Consider the following 18,100-nt stretch of genomic DNA (forward strand, 5'->3'; position numbering starts at 1 on the left):
CTGACGCATGTCGATTGCTATAGCTGGACGTCGGCCAACGATCGTATTTAATGTTTCATGTCTACGTCCACCGTGGAAGTAAAAAAGAAGAAGAAGAAGAAGAAGAAGGGAGATGGTACTATAGACTTACGCTAAGCCAGAGAGTGGTCGGGGGCTGCTGCCATCTTAAATAGCCCAAAGCGTTACCAGACTGCTGTTTACAATTGCTTCTTGTTCATTATTTCTGTCGTGTGCGCGCAACAGCTGTTTTGAATACTAAAAATTACAGTGCCCAAGTGAATAACATAGTGTCAGAAAGACAACTTCGAACATTTTTCTGTTCTTAAATGCGTATTTGCTCTAGTAATACGACACAATTGGTGTCGTTAATATAACTTGTTTCGGTTGACATATTTCGAATAACCCGAAGACGAGGATGTGATGTGAAAAGAATGCTTTCGTAATACTTTTAACTCCATTTTACTGTAGTAATTAAAACTTCCGGGCTAAGAGGCCGTGGTCCAATAGTAGAAATACTTCTCCCTGACGTTTCGTTGCCAGCTGCGGGCAACATCATCTGAGATGAGTCTACGACTGGCTGCTAGGCCGTGGAGGTCCTGTTTATATAGAGCGCGTAGAGGGCGCCACCACTCGTCACGTGCTGTCAACAGTAAAACTATCTCTGGCTGGCGTCATTACTCTGGATCGAAGGTAATCCATTGTCACATCTTTGGTATAAAGTCGATCGCCATATCTTATCTAATTTCAAGCCTTCTTCTTTCCTGTTAGAAGAGAAGTATTTCTACTATTGGACCACGGCCTCTTATCCCCGGAAGTTTTAATTACTACAGACGCCGGCCGTGAAGGCCTACACGCTATGATCCATTTTACTGTGTTTGTATCAATAGCAAATGATGCTGGAACTCCAAAACAACTGCTTATCTGCAAACTGCTACTGCTGCTTGTTCGTTACATTTTCAGCTTTCAACTCGAATGTACAACATTTTTAAGAATCACGTTCGCAAAAAGAACACTTACCTACATCTTCTTTGTTAGGCCATAAACGTGTACAATGAAGAAAGAACGAAGACATGCTATCGTTTCTTGTACATGTCAACAAAGTGAACGATTACTGAAATGTGAGAGAAACAGAACTCCACAGAGGTATACCTCCATGTAGAATACAGTTCTTGTTGTATTAAATTGTCAGTGCATTAGTCTCACTGTAGTTTACACATCTTTACACTTTGAAATCTTACTTCTAATGTGTTCTTCAGCGTGTGAATAGTAATAGAAATTTACAGAGTAAAAAAGCCACTACAATAAACGTAAACACCGCAACCATAATTCATGTGAACAAGAGAAAATGTCGCTTAAATGGCTCAACTTACAAATGAAATGTAAGTTCTTCAATCTTTAGATTACAATCGGATCGAGTAGTGTACCCTTAAACGGATCAAGCCAGAATTTTTTATGAAACGATGTATCCACACAATCAAAGCACCAGATAGGATACGACCACGAAGGTGACAGATATCCCCAATGGTCGAACCCGGGCACGGCCAGGTCAGAGTGACGTCAGTGGAAGTCCTACCGCGGTGAACCATAGACGTATAAATGCGGTGCACCTAATATCTTGGGCTATATAAGGCGTCGACGTCAGTTTCAAGTTTGTGACGTAACGACAGTTCCCTTCTTTTATTTACCTCAATGACGTCTACACTACACAGTTCATAATCATAGGGTACAATACCTACGGACGTGAAAAACAGGATTTTTGTTGGAAACGCCCACTGCCTCTAATCGCCTTTTGAATCGCATATATCGCTAGTATAAACAGATCCTGTTCAAAAGTTTCATGGAATTTGTACTCGCAATCCACATGCGTCGTAACAATCTGAATTAGATATGTGGAATGAATCTGACTTAATGCATTGAGGAAGTAAATGCAAGAGTATCTAGTTTTTTTAGACAAGGGTCGCAATTTTGATGAAGCAATATGTTTGCAATAGGAAAAGAGGGAATATCTTAATTTTTATATTCTTCTGTTCATATTACCGAGTCTTCATTTTAATAAATTATGATAGTACGCCAAGTGAAAGGGCTCTAAAGAACGTCAAATTTGGAGCTATGACTCGAACCAAGTTTGTGATTATCAGGCTTGGAAATATTTTCAAGGAAGAAGTTCTTCAGCTTTTACTTCTGATGCAAGGTTTTTAATCGTCGTTCATCCTCTGTGAAACTCAAATATTGATAGCACACGTAGGTGCCAGCTGAAGTAGCAGCAGTTTTCCACCATTGTTGTTAGTTATAAATGATAATCTAAAAACATCGAAAATGGGTGTAATATTAAAATTTCATTCTCAGCGCAAATATTGACAAACAGTGTAAGATGGCAAGAACTATGTCCCTTACATGAAGTCATTAAAGATCATCTAACTCACGTTGAGCGAACAGTAGGGCGGAACAAAATTGACTGACAAGGCACAATGCATCTTGTAGAGGGTATAGTATGGACATATTGGAATAATTAATGTTGGGTGATGGTTTCAAAATAATTCACACTACATGAAAACTTTGAGGAAACGCATCGATTTACTGGAGGCTAGTTTACCCCAGGCAAGTACTCAGAATTGACCGTGGCCGCCGGGGGAGCGGCTAAGGGAAGTGACAATAGGCAGCTTAGGGCGGCTCAAGCTCTGAGAAATCGGTAACTGTGCGCGGCCGCCAGCCGCCTTAAGATGAGTGACAGTGAGTGGGTAGTTGACCCCGACTCCATGCTGGTGTACCGGGAAACAGACGGAGAATTTGTACGCCTGTTGATAAATCATCCCGTTTTCTGTGAAACATGCGAGAAAGCTGCGCAAAGCTACGGTGGAGCAGTCAACAGAGGTCAAAATATGCATGTTCGTGACTATAGAACTTCACGCTGATGAATTCACGGTCCACAGAGCCTGAAGCAAATCAGGTGAAGAGTGACAGAATGAAATATGCCGGCCTCTGATGGGAACGTAGGACCAAGGAATTTGAAGTACTCTCCTGGGAGTCAGAATTCCGGAAAACTTGGTGTTTGTGCAGATGCTAACCTTGATGGGTGGCCTGGGGGGAGCTAAATAGAAGAAGTTGTGAGGAAGGGTAATTTTGTGGGAATTTGTTCACTTCCCAGAGCAGGCGTTGGTTGGCACTGGGAAGCGACACATAATTAATGCGACTTGAGCAGCAATTGGCGTAAGTCATTTTGCTGGAGGGGAAACCGAGGCGAAGAGCAGACTGGCGGAAGTGTCAGTAGAGGTCTTCCCAGCTTGCCTAGAGTGCAGACATGGCGTTCTTGACTCAGCTTGCCTGAGAAAGAGTGAGCATCTCTGCAGTTTAGGACTTAGCAAATGGAACGATTGGGCTTGGAGATAAGAAGTTTTGGTTCAGCTATGTACTGAGCAAGATAGCTAGGAGTGAAAAGACGAGAGCAGCCTTGCAGCACCACGAGGTGGGCCGATGTCCGCACAACGACGACACTCCACCACGCTGAATTCGGTGATATTGCGCCCGCTCCGGCCACCGATTAATTTATTAGATCACGTCAGCAAAGTTTCCATGAGGGTTTCATGGGCCATGTATTGTAGAATTCTTCGTGCACTTCACATTACGCCTGGGTCAGTTGATAGCAATTACTTTTGAGTTATCGCGTTTTACTCCACGCGAACGCAATTTATTACCACTGCCTGATAGGAGCGTCTTGTAATGTGATGATTGAAGGTCGGGAGCTAAAATAAATTTGTGCTAATCGGCTGCATCTGTTTTCAATCAAGTAGTTGAAATCCCAAGTCACTTTCTTAATTAATTTTATGTTCAACATTTGCATCTGCTGTTCAATAGCTGAATATAACATCAATGTGCACCCCATTTAAATTGAAAGTGATCAATTCAGAATAAATTAATGTCAACACTGCCGCCGCAGTTCAATCAGGAGTCACAGGGCCATATTACGTTTTTGCGTTATCCGATATTTGGGCAGTTTTGCACTCTATGTTGACCTGTTAGTCAATTAGTTGAGGTGAACACACGCCAAAACCAAAGTGACGGGTGGGGTGTTACAACAGCTTTATACGAAAGTAAGTTAATGAGACTGATACTGGCAACAATAGCAGTGACCTGTCGTCACGCCACGATAGGCCACTGCTAGTCTGTTTTCATAACTGGCTTGAAAGCGTAATACCAACTGACTAAATGAATGGAATAAATTTAACGGCATTCGTATAAAACAATGACGATGTTTAAAGTCTTTGATGATGAAAGGTATGGCGTGTGGAGATATCTAGAATTGCAATCACTCTCACTGTTGTTAAGATAAACGTGAAGGCACGTTTTATTTGGAATTTAAAGTATTTCGATGTTACAGAGGATTACATTTTTAAGAGATAACGATAGTTCAACAATTAAAAAAAAGTAACTCCAAGAATCATTCAAATATAGCAGCATATTTGGTTTCGTTGTAACTTTAATTGTGATATAAGGATTATAATAACATACACTATATGATCAAAAGTATCCGGACACCTGGCTCAAAATTACTGACAAGTTCGTGTCGCCCTCCATCAGTAATGCTCGAATTCAATGGTGTTGACCCACTCTTGGCCTTGATGACGGCTTCCACTCTCGCAGGCATACGTTCAGTCAGGTGCTGGAAGATTTCTTTGGGAATGGCAGACTTTTCTTCATGGAGTGCTGCACTGAATAGAGGTATCGATGTTGATCAGTGAGGCCCGGCACGAAGTTGGCGTTCCGAAACATCCCAAAGGTGTTCTATAGAAATTCAGATCAGGACTCTGTGCAGGCCAATCCATTACAGGGATGTTATTGTCGTGTAAACACTCCGATATAGGCCATTCATTACGAAGAGGTGCTCGATCGTGTTGAAAGATACAATTGCCTCCCCAAATTGCTGTTCAACAGTGGGAAGAAAGAAGGTATTTAAAACATCAACGTAGGCTTATGCTGTGATAGTGCCACGCAAAACAAGCCTCCTCATGAAAAACACGACCACATCATAACACCACCGCCTCCGAATTTTACTGCTGCCACTACACACTGGCAGATGACGTTCACTGGGCAGTCACCATACCCACGCCCTGCCATCGGATTGTCACACTGTGTACCATGATTCGTCACTCCACACAACGTTTTTCCACTGTTCAATCGTGCAATGTTTACGCTCCTTACACCAAGCAAGGTGTCGCGTGGCATTTAGTGGCGTGATGTGTGGCTTATAAGCAGCCGCTGGACCATGAATTCCAAGTTTTCTCACCTCCCTCCTGTCACAGTACTTGCTGTGGATCCTGATGCAGTTTGGAATTCCTGTGTGATGGTGTGGATAGATGTCTGCCTATTACACATTACGACCCTCTTCAACTGTCGGCGGTCTCTTTGAGTCAACAGACGAGGTCAGCCTGTACGCTTTTGTGCTCCATCTGTCACTTCACGTTTCCACTTCACTATCATATCGGAAACAGTGGACCTAGGGATGTTTTGGTGTGGAAATCTCGCGTATAGACGTATGACACAACTGACACCCAATCACCTGACCACGTTCTATTAATCAGAGCTCCACAGAACGCCCCTTTCTGCTCTCACGATGTCTCATGACTACTAACGTCGCTGATATGGCAGTAGGTGGCATCACAATGCAGCTAATATGAAAAACGTGTTTTGGGGTGTCTGGCTACATTTTGTCGCATAGTGTGTTTATGACAACAGTAGTAGAGACGACGATACTATAGTGAAACACTGGAAATCCTCACCAGCAATATACATTACCTATTGTTTCTGCACTAGTGTACAAAACTAAAGAAACAAAGTACGTTTCAAATGATGGGGAACTGCCAAGTAACAAAGTTCGATGAACCTTGGAACATACAGGTGATGGGCTGCTGCTGTCTAGTACTTCAGGTACTGAAAGAAATTTGTTATGAGATGACAGAAATGACACTTTCTTTCAAAGACATAATTAGACTGATGTAATAAAATGGAATACCTGCAGCCGTCCTTTCGATGGTATAGCTACCAGTTTTGATGATTCATTGCACCATCTTCAGGCCTTAACAGACGCTGAAGGAGTTAACTCCAATCGTATATACGATCCAACCTGAGGCCAACATCTCTGAACTGGTTTTTGTAAACTACTATACCAGTGATGTTGTATCTGCAACTACCATCCACCAACTACTGCCCAATAGTTGGTCTGAAAAACAGGAGTGATGGTCTGGGGTGACATTCTTTTCATAGCAGGGCCTCTTTGCTTGTCATCTGCGGCACCCTTCCAGAGCAGAGGTTGTGTCAACGATATTCTACGCACCATAATGAAATGCTGAAACTGGTAGCCTGAAACCTTCCCGTCTAATATTGGATGAACGTTTGCTTGCTGACTGAACGCTGCGTCTCTTAAAATCTTTTAACTGCTGCTCTGTCAAGACTACCTGCTGATTATTACGACGAAACATAAAATGTGTTGTCGCCGTGGCCCTCAGTCGTTACCTGAAATTATTAAGACTGATTCTTACCTTTAATTATTTATACTGGATCGCCATCTGACTGCTACAGCAAACTGTGGAATGAATATACTTACTTCTCTTTAACATAATTATAAGCTGCTGGTGGAGTTTCATAATACTTTGTGACTGGAATTCTTTAAGTTGAAGTTAATTTAGATTTGATAAAAGCTGAAGCTCAGTTTAGACTTTTCTTTTAAGATAACAATAAATTCCGTAAAGCATTTACGTGAATGATTTTGGGATAGAAAATTGTTAATGCATTTAATCTGGTAGAAGTTAACTATATTCTGAGAACGATCTTGACAAACAATTACAAGGGGTATAGTTCTTTACAAAAATTCTTAAAAAGTAGCGTTGCGCTACATACCTAATTTTCCATCAAAATTACATAACTATATTCTGAGAACGATCTTGACAAACAATTACAAGGGGTATAGTTCTTTACAAAAATTCTTAAAAAGTAGCGTTGCGCTACATACCTAATTTTCCATCAAAATTACGTAACTACGAGGGTCGGTCAAAAAGTAATGCCTCCCATTTTTTTTCTACTTAAAAAAATTAAGTTAAGTGAAAAATTTGAATTTGGCGCCATTCCTCAAACCTTCTTCTGCAATCCACTGCAGTAGTAACTTTCTGTGTCAACAGGTGGCAGCACAGCAGAAGTTTGTAAGATGGCCGACATCGATGTTCGTTTGAGACAGCGTTGTGTGATTGAATTCTTGAATGCAGAAGGTGAAACGCCCAACCGCATTCATGAAAGACTGAAGAAGGTGTATGGTGTTGTGACAGTGGATGTCAGCACTGTTAGACGATGGGTTCGTCGTTGTAAGGAAGCTGAAGGGCAAACACCGTTGACTGACGAAAAGCGGAGCGGCAGGCCAGTGAGTGCAGTGACTCCACACAACATTCAGCAAGTTGATGACATCATTCGTGGTGACCGTCGGGTGACTGCAGATGAAGTGTGTCGCATTATTTCTCTTAGTAAAGGCAGTGTGATCACGATTATTAAACAATTGGGGTACTCAAAAGTTTGTGCACGATGGGTTCCAAGAATGTTAACCGATCAGAATAAAGAGGCAAGGAAAACAATAGCCTCCCAACACTTGCAGCGCTTCCGTTTGGAGGGAGACGAGTTTCTGAAAAAAATTGTGACCGGGGACGAAACATGGGTGCAATTTTTTGAACCCGAATCAAAGAGGCAGTCAATGGAGTGACGTCACACAAGCTCGCCGAGGAAGAAAAAATTCAAAACTGTGCGATCGGCAGGGAAAGTTATGGCAACAGTTTTCTGGGATACAGAGGGTGTGATTCTGGTTGATTTTTTGGAGCAGGGATGCACAATAAATTCTGTTCAATACGTCACAACCCTCAAAAAACTCAAAGCACGTCTTCAGCGAGTTCGCCCAACAAAATCAATGGCAGATGTTCTTCTTTTGCATGACAATGCAAGACCACACACCAGTCGTCACACCTCTGACGAGATTGTCAAAATTGGATGGGAAGTTTTGCCTCATCCCACATACAGCCCTGACCTGGCACCATCAGACTTCCATCTGTTCGGGCCACTAAAAGAAGCTCATCGTGGGATTCATTTTGAAGATGAGGAGGCCGTCAAAACATCCGTGCGTCAATGGCTTAGGAAGCAGAGCTGTGATTTTTACCGTGCTGGGTTACATGCCCTTGTTCAAAGATGGACCAAAACTGTAGAGATGGGCGGAGATTACATTGAAAAATGACAAAATGATCCTCAATGTTGTGGTTTTCAACCTATGTAATTGCATTTAAATTTCCTGACAATTAAACGTAGAAAAAAAATAGGAGGCATTACTTTTTGACTGACCCTCGTATATTCTGAGAACGATCTTGACAAACAATTACAAGGGGCATAGTTCTTTACAAAAATTCTTAAAAACTAGCATTGCGCTACATATAGCGAGTGGCTGGCGAGCACACCGCTTCTTTCAAAGTGTTAATTCATACCTCGCTTACAGCGACCTCCTCTCATGTCTCGCTAGCTACGACTGCCTCGTCTCACATCTTACTCGCAACTGCTCGCTTCCAACGCTCAATGCTACAAAAGTGCGGTCTCGCCGCCAACAGTGGTTTTTGGTGCAGACAATCCCTGCTACCATTACAGATGTATTACTGCGCGCTGTTTCCCGCTCTTTCTCAAAATGTATCTATGCGCGGTTTCCCGCTCTTTCTCAATAATACACAATGCAATTTAATTAACAAAACAATTTAAATAAGAAACAGTTCAGATAATTACATGCTAAAACAGTTTAAATACGCCTATTACATAATTACATATGCCGCTACTCGGCTTTCTTAAAATTTTACTACGTTGTTGAGTCATATGGACTCAACATAAGTATAAAATTTGACTATAGAAAATAGTTTGAACAAAGTGTATACACAAATGCTGTCATACGAAATGATTTGTCTATCTCTAATAAAGAGAATATGTAAATAGAAAGGGTTTTAGTAGGAATTGTACATCAAGTAAAATTTGGTTCCCTTAAATTTAACAACAAGAATAAGAGTAAATGTGAAAATCAATATACAGATCATATGAAGCAATTGAAAGTTTACATTATGAAACATTTAATTCAAATTGGCATCTCTTAGTACCACAATTAAGGAAGGTACAAAAGGAATTGGATAGCATGGTCAAAGCACTGGCAACTGTCTGTGAATGCACTCAAAAGTCTTTTCCTTTCCCTCACATAGCACAACACCAGGTTTCGCCATGTGGTTCCATCATCGCCTTGCTCCATAGTTTTAGTGTACCCAAACACTAAGTACGTCGTCGAATAGCCTGAGTTGCCGCAGCCACATCAGGATTAAGTTCCATCTCCAATGGTCCATTAAGGTTGGTGTTGTGCATCTTGGTATGCAAACACCTATTGTCGTACATCATACTGTGGTGTGTATCTAGGTATGCAGGCACCAACTGACATACATCGGGCTGTGGTGTGCATCTAGGTATGCAAACACCTCGTCGAGAACATCATTGGTTGAAGTCACGTGTTTCACAATTCACTGATTCTGTGCTCAATAACCATGGGGATGCACAGGAATTAAGGTACGGGTAAAATTGTTTTGGCAATGGGTTAACGGACATTGTTGGTACCATAATTTGACTACCAAATAATTTTCCCTATGACAAAATATGTTGTGTCGTAATTTGTAACAATATGTAGTTTTAATTTAAGAATTCTTCCAGAAAATTATTCCCATATATAAAAGACATAAAAGTTCCTACTTATTCAGTATTTGATAGTATACAGATTTGTTATAGACAAGTACATTATTACCTATTCTGTATTTACATATCTTAGTTTCTTACATCATTAATTATCAATTTTGTTGACAATGCATTTCTTGACTTACTGTCCTAAAATTTTATCTTCCATTCAGGGGTGTAGTCGTCAGTTATGAGTCGTCAAATGTCAGGTCATAATATACAATAAAATTACTGTCATAAAATTATTTAAAGTATTCTTTTGCAGCTGAAAATTAAGGTAAACATTATTCTGGTTAGACATTGTAATGTGTGGTCCCCATCCATAGTGTTGCAATGTGTCACATGCTAGCAAAATTATTTCTTAACATTATACATTTCTTATATACTAACATAACATACACATTCTTCTTCTGCATCTGTGTCAACTCTCTGCATAACCTGTTATAAACATTCAGCATTAATTAACGTCAGCGCACGGCATGACTTATTATAAAACATTCAGTATTAATTATCGTCAGTGCACGGCATGACTTCAATAAACATCTTCTGGTACTTCTCGTCCGCTCCTGGCATGACCTATAAAACACTTTATCATAATATTAACTGCTGCAAAATCACGTCAGCTCCCGGCATGACCTATAAAATTTCTGTAATGACAATTAGCGTCAGCTATCTGCGTGACCTAAAGATTCACATCCTTATTCTAACTAAAACTACGTTTCATTTTGATGACGTGTGACAACAATGCTGCATTCTGGAATAAAGAGTACATGTTAATGTTACCACTAAAATAATTGATTAATGAACGATCTATATTATCAGTTTAGCTATTGCAAAAATCGACATTTTCTTAAGTAATTATGTCACGTTATAAAAAAAATTTCTTTCATTTATGAGCTCTCAGTGCACAAATTCATACGTCGTGTCGTTGTCTGCATGTTCTCTTTAAGTTAGGAAATGTTTCTCGTGTTTTTATTTGTCTTGGCTGGCGTAGCATCATTAAGTACTGCTGTGTTCTTTAAGGTACGGTGAAATATTAGCGGCCCGCTGCGTGTCGCGGCTTTGTTTGTTACTGAAGTGCGCTGAAACTACCATTGTTGCATACTTACGTGTCACGCCGTCCTTTCGTCAGCTGAAATGCAAAAATTTAAGTCAAGAAATGTTTCACGTTGGATACATGATGATTCCCTAATGATTTCTTCTTACGTAGCGTTTCCACATGCACTACATTAGCGTGTGGAATATTACGAACTCTGTAAGGGCCTGCATACAGAAGTTCGAATTTACGGCATCTGTGCTTACCTTTGTTGGAAAGAAAATGAGTGCGAATCAGTACTTTGTCGCCAATCTCGTACTTCTGTAGTCGACTTACCTGCTTCTGTTGTTTCTTCCGCCGATCTGCAGCTCTTTTAGTGTTTGCTAATGCTGTGTCTATTATTTCACAATGTCGAAGCCTACGCGTCTTAGGAAAAGTAATTAGTTCGGTAATTTTGTTCGGTGGGTCTTTATTTGTCAGTATTACGGTTGGTGATAGCATCGTAGATTCATTGGGTATTGCATTTATCACTTCTTGAAACTGTAAAATATATTTATCCCATGTTGTATGTCTTTTATGACAATAAATTCTGCATAACTTCCCGATCTCTTTCATTATTCTTTCTGATGGGTTGGAAGAACTGTGATATCTTGATATGTAAATAGGTGTTATGTTCTTACTTTCTAACATTTTCTTCCATATGTCTGACCTAAACTGCGGACCGTTATCCGAAATAACCTTCTGTACACGTCCTACTACTGATAGAAAATCTCTTACAAACGCTCTTGATACTGTTCTTGCTGTTGCTTTCCTTAGTGGAGAAAATGTTACAAATTTGGATGTTAGTTCTACAGCTACAAAAATATAACTATAACCATTATTTGTTCTGGGGATTGGACCGAAAAGATCCACTGCTGCCATGTGTCTTAACTTAACCGGTATGATGGGATACAATGGTGGAATGTGTGACACTGTTGATGATTTAGCTTTTTGACATATCTTGCATGATGCTATTACTTTTCTTATGTGTTTTTCCATGTTATTAAAGTGGCAATTTTGTCGCAGAATCAGAAAGCATTTCCTCGCTCCGTAGTGTCCATAACTTAGATGTGTATACCATATCAGTTTATTTACGATCCCTTCCGGAATGCATAAAAGCCAATTATTACCGTCTCGGTATGATCGAATAAAGAGTATATTTTGATGTACAGTGTAATGAAGTCTGACTTTAGCGTTACTTCTGTCTTTCCAAAGCGTTACAATCTCTTTCAGTGTTTCATCTTTCTGCTGTTCTCTCTCTATATCCTGTAATGCTGCTGATATAAAGTTTTCGAAAGCTACTTGTTTAATATACATAATACTATGGTTGTTGTAGCAAAAGGTATTTTCTTTCTCCATGCGTTTATTGTGAATGGACCTCGACAATGCGTCGGCAACAGTATTCTGCGTGCCTGGAATGTGTATAATGGTAAAATCAAACTCTTGTAAGTATAATTTCCAGCGGCTTAATCTATCATGCGTAAGTTTTGCTGACAATAAAAACTGGATTGCTCGGTGATCGGTATATATTGTTGTATGTCGGCCATATAGAAAATGACAGAATCGCTTAAAAGCGTAAATTACACATAGTGTCTCTAATTCTGTTACAGAATAATTGCGCTCTGCTGGAGAAAGTATCCTGCTTGCAAAAGCAATGTGTTTCACGACTGTCTTATCTTCTTCCTTTATTTCTTGGAAAATATGTACTCCTAGTGCTGTGGTTGAACTATCTGTTGCAACGGAAAAGTTTTGTGTTGGGTCAGGGTGTGATAACAAAGGTGCTTTTAATAATGCTTCTTTCAATTTCTCGAATTCAGCTTCAACGTCTTCATTCCATGACCAAAGTGTGTTTTTACTTGTAAGCTGGTATAGCAAGGGCGTGTCTAATGCTTTGTAGTGGATAAATTTTCTAAAATAATTGATAAGACCTAAAAAGCTCCGAAGTTCCTTTTTGTTTGTTGGCACGTCGATGTCTTTCAGTGTTTGCAATTTGTCAGGGTCTGGTGCGATACCTGTTTGTGAGATAATGTGCCCTAGAAATTTTATTGACGCTTTACCAAATTCAGATTTACGCAAGTTTATAGTTATACCATTCTGCTCGAATGTATTCAGTAATTGTTGAAGAGTATGATTGTGTTGTTCCCAGTTTTCTGCTGCAATTAAAATGTCATCGACATATGTAGTAATTTTGTTTTTCAGATCTTGTGGTAGAATAGTATTCATGCCTCGTATAAAGGCGGCAGACGAAATCGTTAGTCCAAACGGAAGTTTACAAAATTGATAGCATTCCCCAAAGCAAAGGAATGCCGTATATTTTCGGCAATTTGGGTGTAGTTGGATTTGCCAAAACCCTGATTTGAGGTCGAGTGTAGTATAAATGGAGGTGCCATGAAATTTTTGCAGTAACTCTTCTAACGTCTGTGGTCGGTCGGTTTCTGTAATGATTATTTTATTAACTTGACGTGAATCTAAAACTAAACGTAGTGATCCATCCTTCTTTTCAACAATGTGTAGTGGATTTATATATTGGCTGGCTGCTGGTTCTATTATTCCTTGATCGATCATGGCTCGTAATTCTTTCTTAACTGCTTCTGTGTGTATGTGTGGGATTGGATAATGCTTTGCTTTGAAAGTCTCGTGTGGTTTCACCTGAAATTCGTACATAAATCCTGTCATTGTTCCTGGAACATTGGCAAAAACTGCTTTGTGTTGTACCAGAATATTTTCAAGTTCTGTGCGTTCTTCGTCGCATTTTGCTACACTATTGTCTACCTTGCGTGTAATTGTCTCGAACATATTGTACTCCTGTTCCTCTACCAAGTCATTATTAAGTGTGTTCGTGTATAGTGCGATATAACAATCGTTATCTTGAGAATCAGTAATAATCTCGATCCTGTGCATATTTTGTTCTTCGGAGGATACTGTGTTTTGAAATCTTACGATCACTTCCCTGTTTTCCTTTTGTAGTGTGAGGTATGACGATTTGAAGTCAATCTTCGCATCGTACTGAACAAGAAAATTTATTCCTAATATCATGTCTGTTGTTAAATTCGGAACTATCCAACAATCACTGTGGAACGTTTCCCCTGCAAAAACAAATGTTAATTGTGTCTGTCTTTTAACTTCAATGCCTTTTCCTGCAAAAGCTCCCTTGACCTTCGTTCTGTTTAAAGGAAATACTGGGTAATCATTATTGCTATTGCATCTGTTAAATGTGTCTTCGTTAATTACGCACATAGGTGAACCTGAATCAATTATCGCTAAAATATTGTGCGACTGTAAATTTATCTCTATTATTGGGTGATATATTGTTTTCTGTAGGATTGGTTTTTCCTGTAACAATGTGTCTCTCACGTCGTCAAATGTAATGGCATTTTCGGTCGTTATGTTTTCTCTGTGTGATTTCATAGTATCGACATTAAGAGATTCATTGCAGGTTTTCTCTAGTCATAATTCTTCCGATATGTGATTTTCAGCTTGGGAGTTTGGTATGTGTTCTATCAACTGTACAGTTCTGCCGTTTTGATTATTAGCAGTGTCTGGTGGATGAAATCTGGTGTCTGGTACATTCATACGGTAACGCAGCTGTTGGGCCCTGTTGTAGTTTCCGTTAAAATTGTCATTGTGGAACGTCCTCGGCGGTCTGTGTTCGTTTTCTTTTCTCCTGTCGTTATAACTGTGACTGTACGGCAGCCCACCTGCACCCCGTAGAAACGTTTGTTTTTGTTCATTTTGCGGTCGACCCGCGTAATGGCCTTCCCCGGTCGCATTATCTGAGCGATGATTCATATGGAAATTTGACCTATTCGGTTGCGTGTTAAGTCTCGGATTCTGTTGCTGTCCTGAATATAAATTTACCGTGTCAGTATAATGTTTTTCATTACTCCTGTTTTCGTTGTCATTTTCGCTGCGAAAGCGTTTACTCGGATTGTTATTACCAAATCGTGTTTGTTCAAAAGTAGCTGAGTTTGTTTGTTTTCCGTTCTGTCGTGAAAAATTTTTGTTAACAAATGCGTAGTCTGCCTGGTGTGCTTCTAATAGTTGTAAGATGTCTCTAAAAGCGGATACATTGTCCTTTTGTTGCCCTGTCAGTAATGACACTTTCAAAGCTCTGGACAGTTTTGAAATGCAAAGCTGTATTAATGCCGATTGACTGTATGGCTCGTTGAGGTACTGGTTCTGTTCCACCATGTACTCGAAAAATTGTGTGATTGTGGGAAAGGTAGAATTTTCAAAGTTTGGCAAACTAAGTAGCCGATCTTTGATGCTGTTTTGTGTAGTGTCAGACCAATATGCTGATCAAAATGCTTCCTCAAATGCTTCTACGGAAAAACATTGTCTAGCAATTGGTCGCATTCGTCGTGCTGGTTCTCCTTCAAGAAAACTGACAATAAATTCTAACTTATGTTGTACTGGCCATGATGGTGGAAGTGCTCCCCTCAACTGTTGGATAAAATCCAACGGATGTATTTGCGCCCTGTCGTTTTTAAATGTTTTAAACTTTCTAACTGAAAGAAAATGTTTGTGATCAAAACTGTCATGTCTGTGTGTGTAAGTGTTGTCGTATTGTCTTGAATATGGATTCGGGTGTCTTTCTTCCTGGGTAAAATCTCTTACTCTCTGAAGTCTACCAACATTATATGTATTATGGATCTGAGGCATTTCGTAACGGTGTGTGTTCTGTTGAAAATGATTATGTGCGGCGGTTTCTTGTGCGTCCGCTATCTCTTGCTGTAGAGAATTTATTTGCTGATGCAATGAATCATTACGCGATTTTAGATCTGTGATAGTTTGTTGTATATTTGTCAATGGCGTGTTATTACTATTAGAGTTCTGTTGCACTGGGACTGGTGCAGTGTCGTCTGATCTCTCGTCATTGTTAGTATCTAAAAGATCTATTCTTGTAGTGAGTTCATTGATCTTTTCTGTCAGTTCGTTTCGTAATTTACGGTTGCTTTTGGCGACTTTCTTAAAATCTGCCTTTAAATTTTCTGTGTCATGGTTAATTTCTATGTGTTCTATTTTGTCAGTTAGTGTCTGAACGTCCTCTGTTAATTTATCTTTAACATTCTGGATTTCAGTGTCTGTAGAAGTTTTCACGTCGATTGTCTGTGTTTGGATTTCTGTAAGCCTGTCTTGTATTTGATTATTTGTTTCTTTGACCGTTTCGATTTCTTCCGAGATCGACTGTATGTGATTGTCTACATATGTTTTGCCCTGGGCAAACACTTTCTTTTTGTCGTCCTGACGCTGTTTAGTGATTGTTTGTAGTAATTCTTTTCGTTCTTTATCCTGCGATCGCACCAGTTTACGGTGACGTATCAAACAGTTTTCTGTGTGATTGTTAAAACGTTCATCAATCTGAGCGTTTTGTTTAGGAAAGTTTTCTGTCATTGTTTCCCGTATACTAACTGCAAATGTTGCTTGGTTATCGGATATTTCTTGAATTTTGTCGCGTAATTCTTGTGTTGATTGTGAACATTTTTCAGCGACTGTTTGAATTTCTACTTTGATTTCGTGTTTTAGATTTTGGTACATGTTGTCTAATTTCTGATCTGTGTGTGCGTGTTCTGCCTTAATTTCGTTTTTTAGATCTTGTGACCTTTTTTCTAATTCTTGTGACCCTCTGTTAAAGTTTTGATTCATGTCTTGTCTCATTTGTAGCAAAAATGCCATTATTGGATCAGTTTCGGATTGACTTCTGTGTGTATTTGTATTCGTTGTTAAAGGCTGTAGATCTGTGTTCATTTGAACATCCTCAGATGATTGTGACTGCGTCACGTTTTCCGTAATTTCGGAATTTTGGTCATGCGAACTGTTGGATCTGCTACGCAGGTTGTGTAGCTGTGTACCGTTTGAATCTAAATCAGTGCTTAATGGAGTCTCTCTGTCTGACTGCATTGTAGTGGTTTCGTTACTGGAACTGTTATGTCTACTATGCGGAATTTGTGACTGTGTACCGTCTGTTGCATTTAATGCCAAATTATTTTGCACTACCGTTTCATTGTCTGTGGGCATTTCTGAAGTTACTTGTTCGTTAAACGCTTCCATATTGTTACAGTTATTAAATGTCTGTTCACCTAACGTTTCAGAATCAGGGTTTTCACACGTATTATTACTGCCTATTCCAGAAAAGAATCTCTCGTCAGTATTTTGTACAGTTTTATCAGTTTGAGAACGAGTAATTATTCTGCGGGACATTGTCTATAATCATCACACGCAACAAAAAGTTTTATCAGTTTGAGAACGAGTAATTATTCTGCGGGACATTGTCTATAATCATCACACGCAACAAAATATATCACTGTTCAAAGCGGATTCAACACTGAACAAACACTTTTCAACGCCGAATCAATAAAGCAAACAGAATTGCCGATGACCTGTGAATAAAAGTTATACACTTTAGTATATGCGTTGCGCCACTTAACAGTAACTTATTCACACTATTATCAAAGTCAGTATATTCATATCCACAGTAGATTCACTAAAATGTCGTACTGAATGGATATCGCCAAGTGAAACCTTCCCGTCTAATATTGGATGAACGTTTGCTTGCTGACTGAACGCTGCGTCTCTTAAAATCTTTTAACTGCTGCTCTGTCAAGACTACCTGCTGATTATTACGACGAAACATAAAATGTGTTGTCGCCGTGGCCCTCAGTCGTTACCTGAAATTATTAAGACTGATTCTTACCTTTAATTATTTATACTGGATCGCCATCTGACTGCTACAGCAAACTGTGGAATGAATATACTTACTTCTCTTTAACATAATTATAAGCTGCTGGTGGAGTTTCATAATACTTCGTGACTGGAATTCTTTAAGTTGAAGTTAATTTAGATTTGATAAAAGCTGAAGCTCAGTTTAGACTTTTCTTTTAAGATAACAGTAAATTCCGTAAAGCATTTACGTGAATGATTTTGGGATAGAAAATTCTTAATGCATTTAATCTGGTAGAAGTTAACTATATTCTGAGAACGATCTTGACAAACAATTACAAGGGGTATAGTTCTTTACAAAAATTCTTAAAAAGTAGCGTTGCGCTACATACCTAATTATCCATCAAAATTACATAACTATATTCTGAGAACGATCTTGACAAACAATTACAAGGGGCATAGTTCTTTACAAAAATTCTTAAAAACTAGCATTGCGCTACATATAGCGAGTGGCTGGCGAGCACACCGCTTCTTTCAAAGTGTTAATTCATACCTCGCTTACAGCGACCTCCTCTCATGTCTCGCTAGCTACGA

The sequence above is a fragment of the Schistocerca gregaria genome, chromosome 3, assembly GCF_023897955.1.
Source record: "Schistocerca gregaria isolate iqSchGreg1 chromosome 3, iqSchGreg1.2, whole genome shotgun sequence".
In the NCBI taxonomy this organism is placed as follows: domain Eukaryota; kingdom Metazoa; phylum Arthropoda; class Insecta; order Orthoptera; family Acrididae; genus Schistocerca; species Schistocerca gregaria.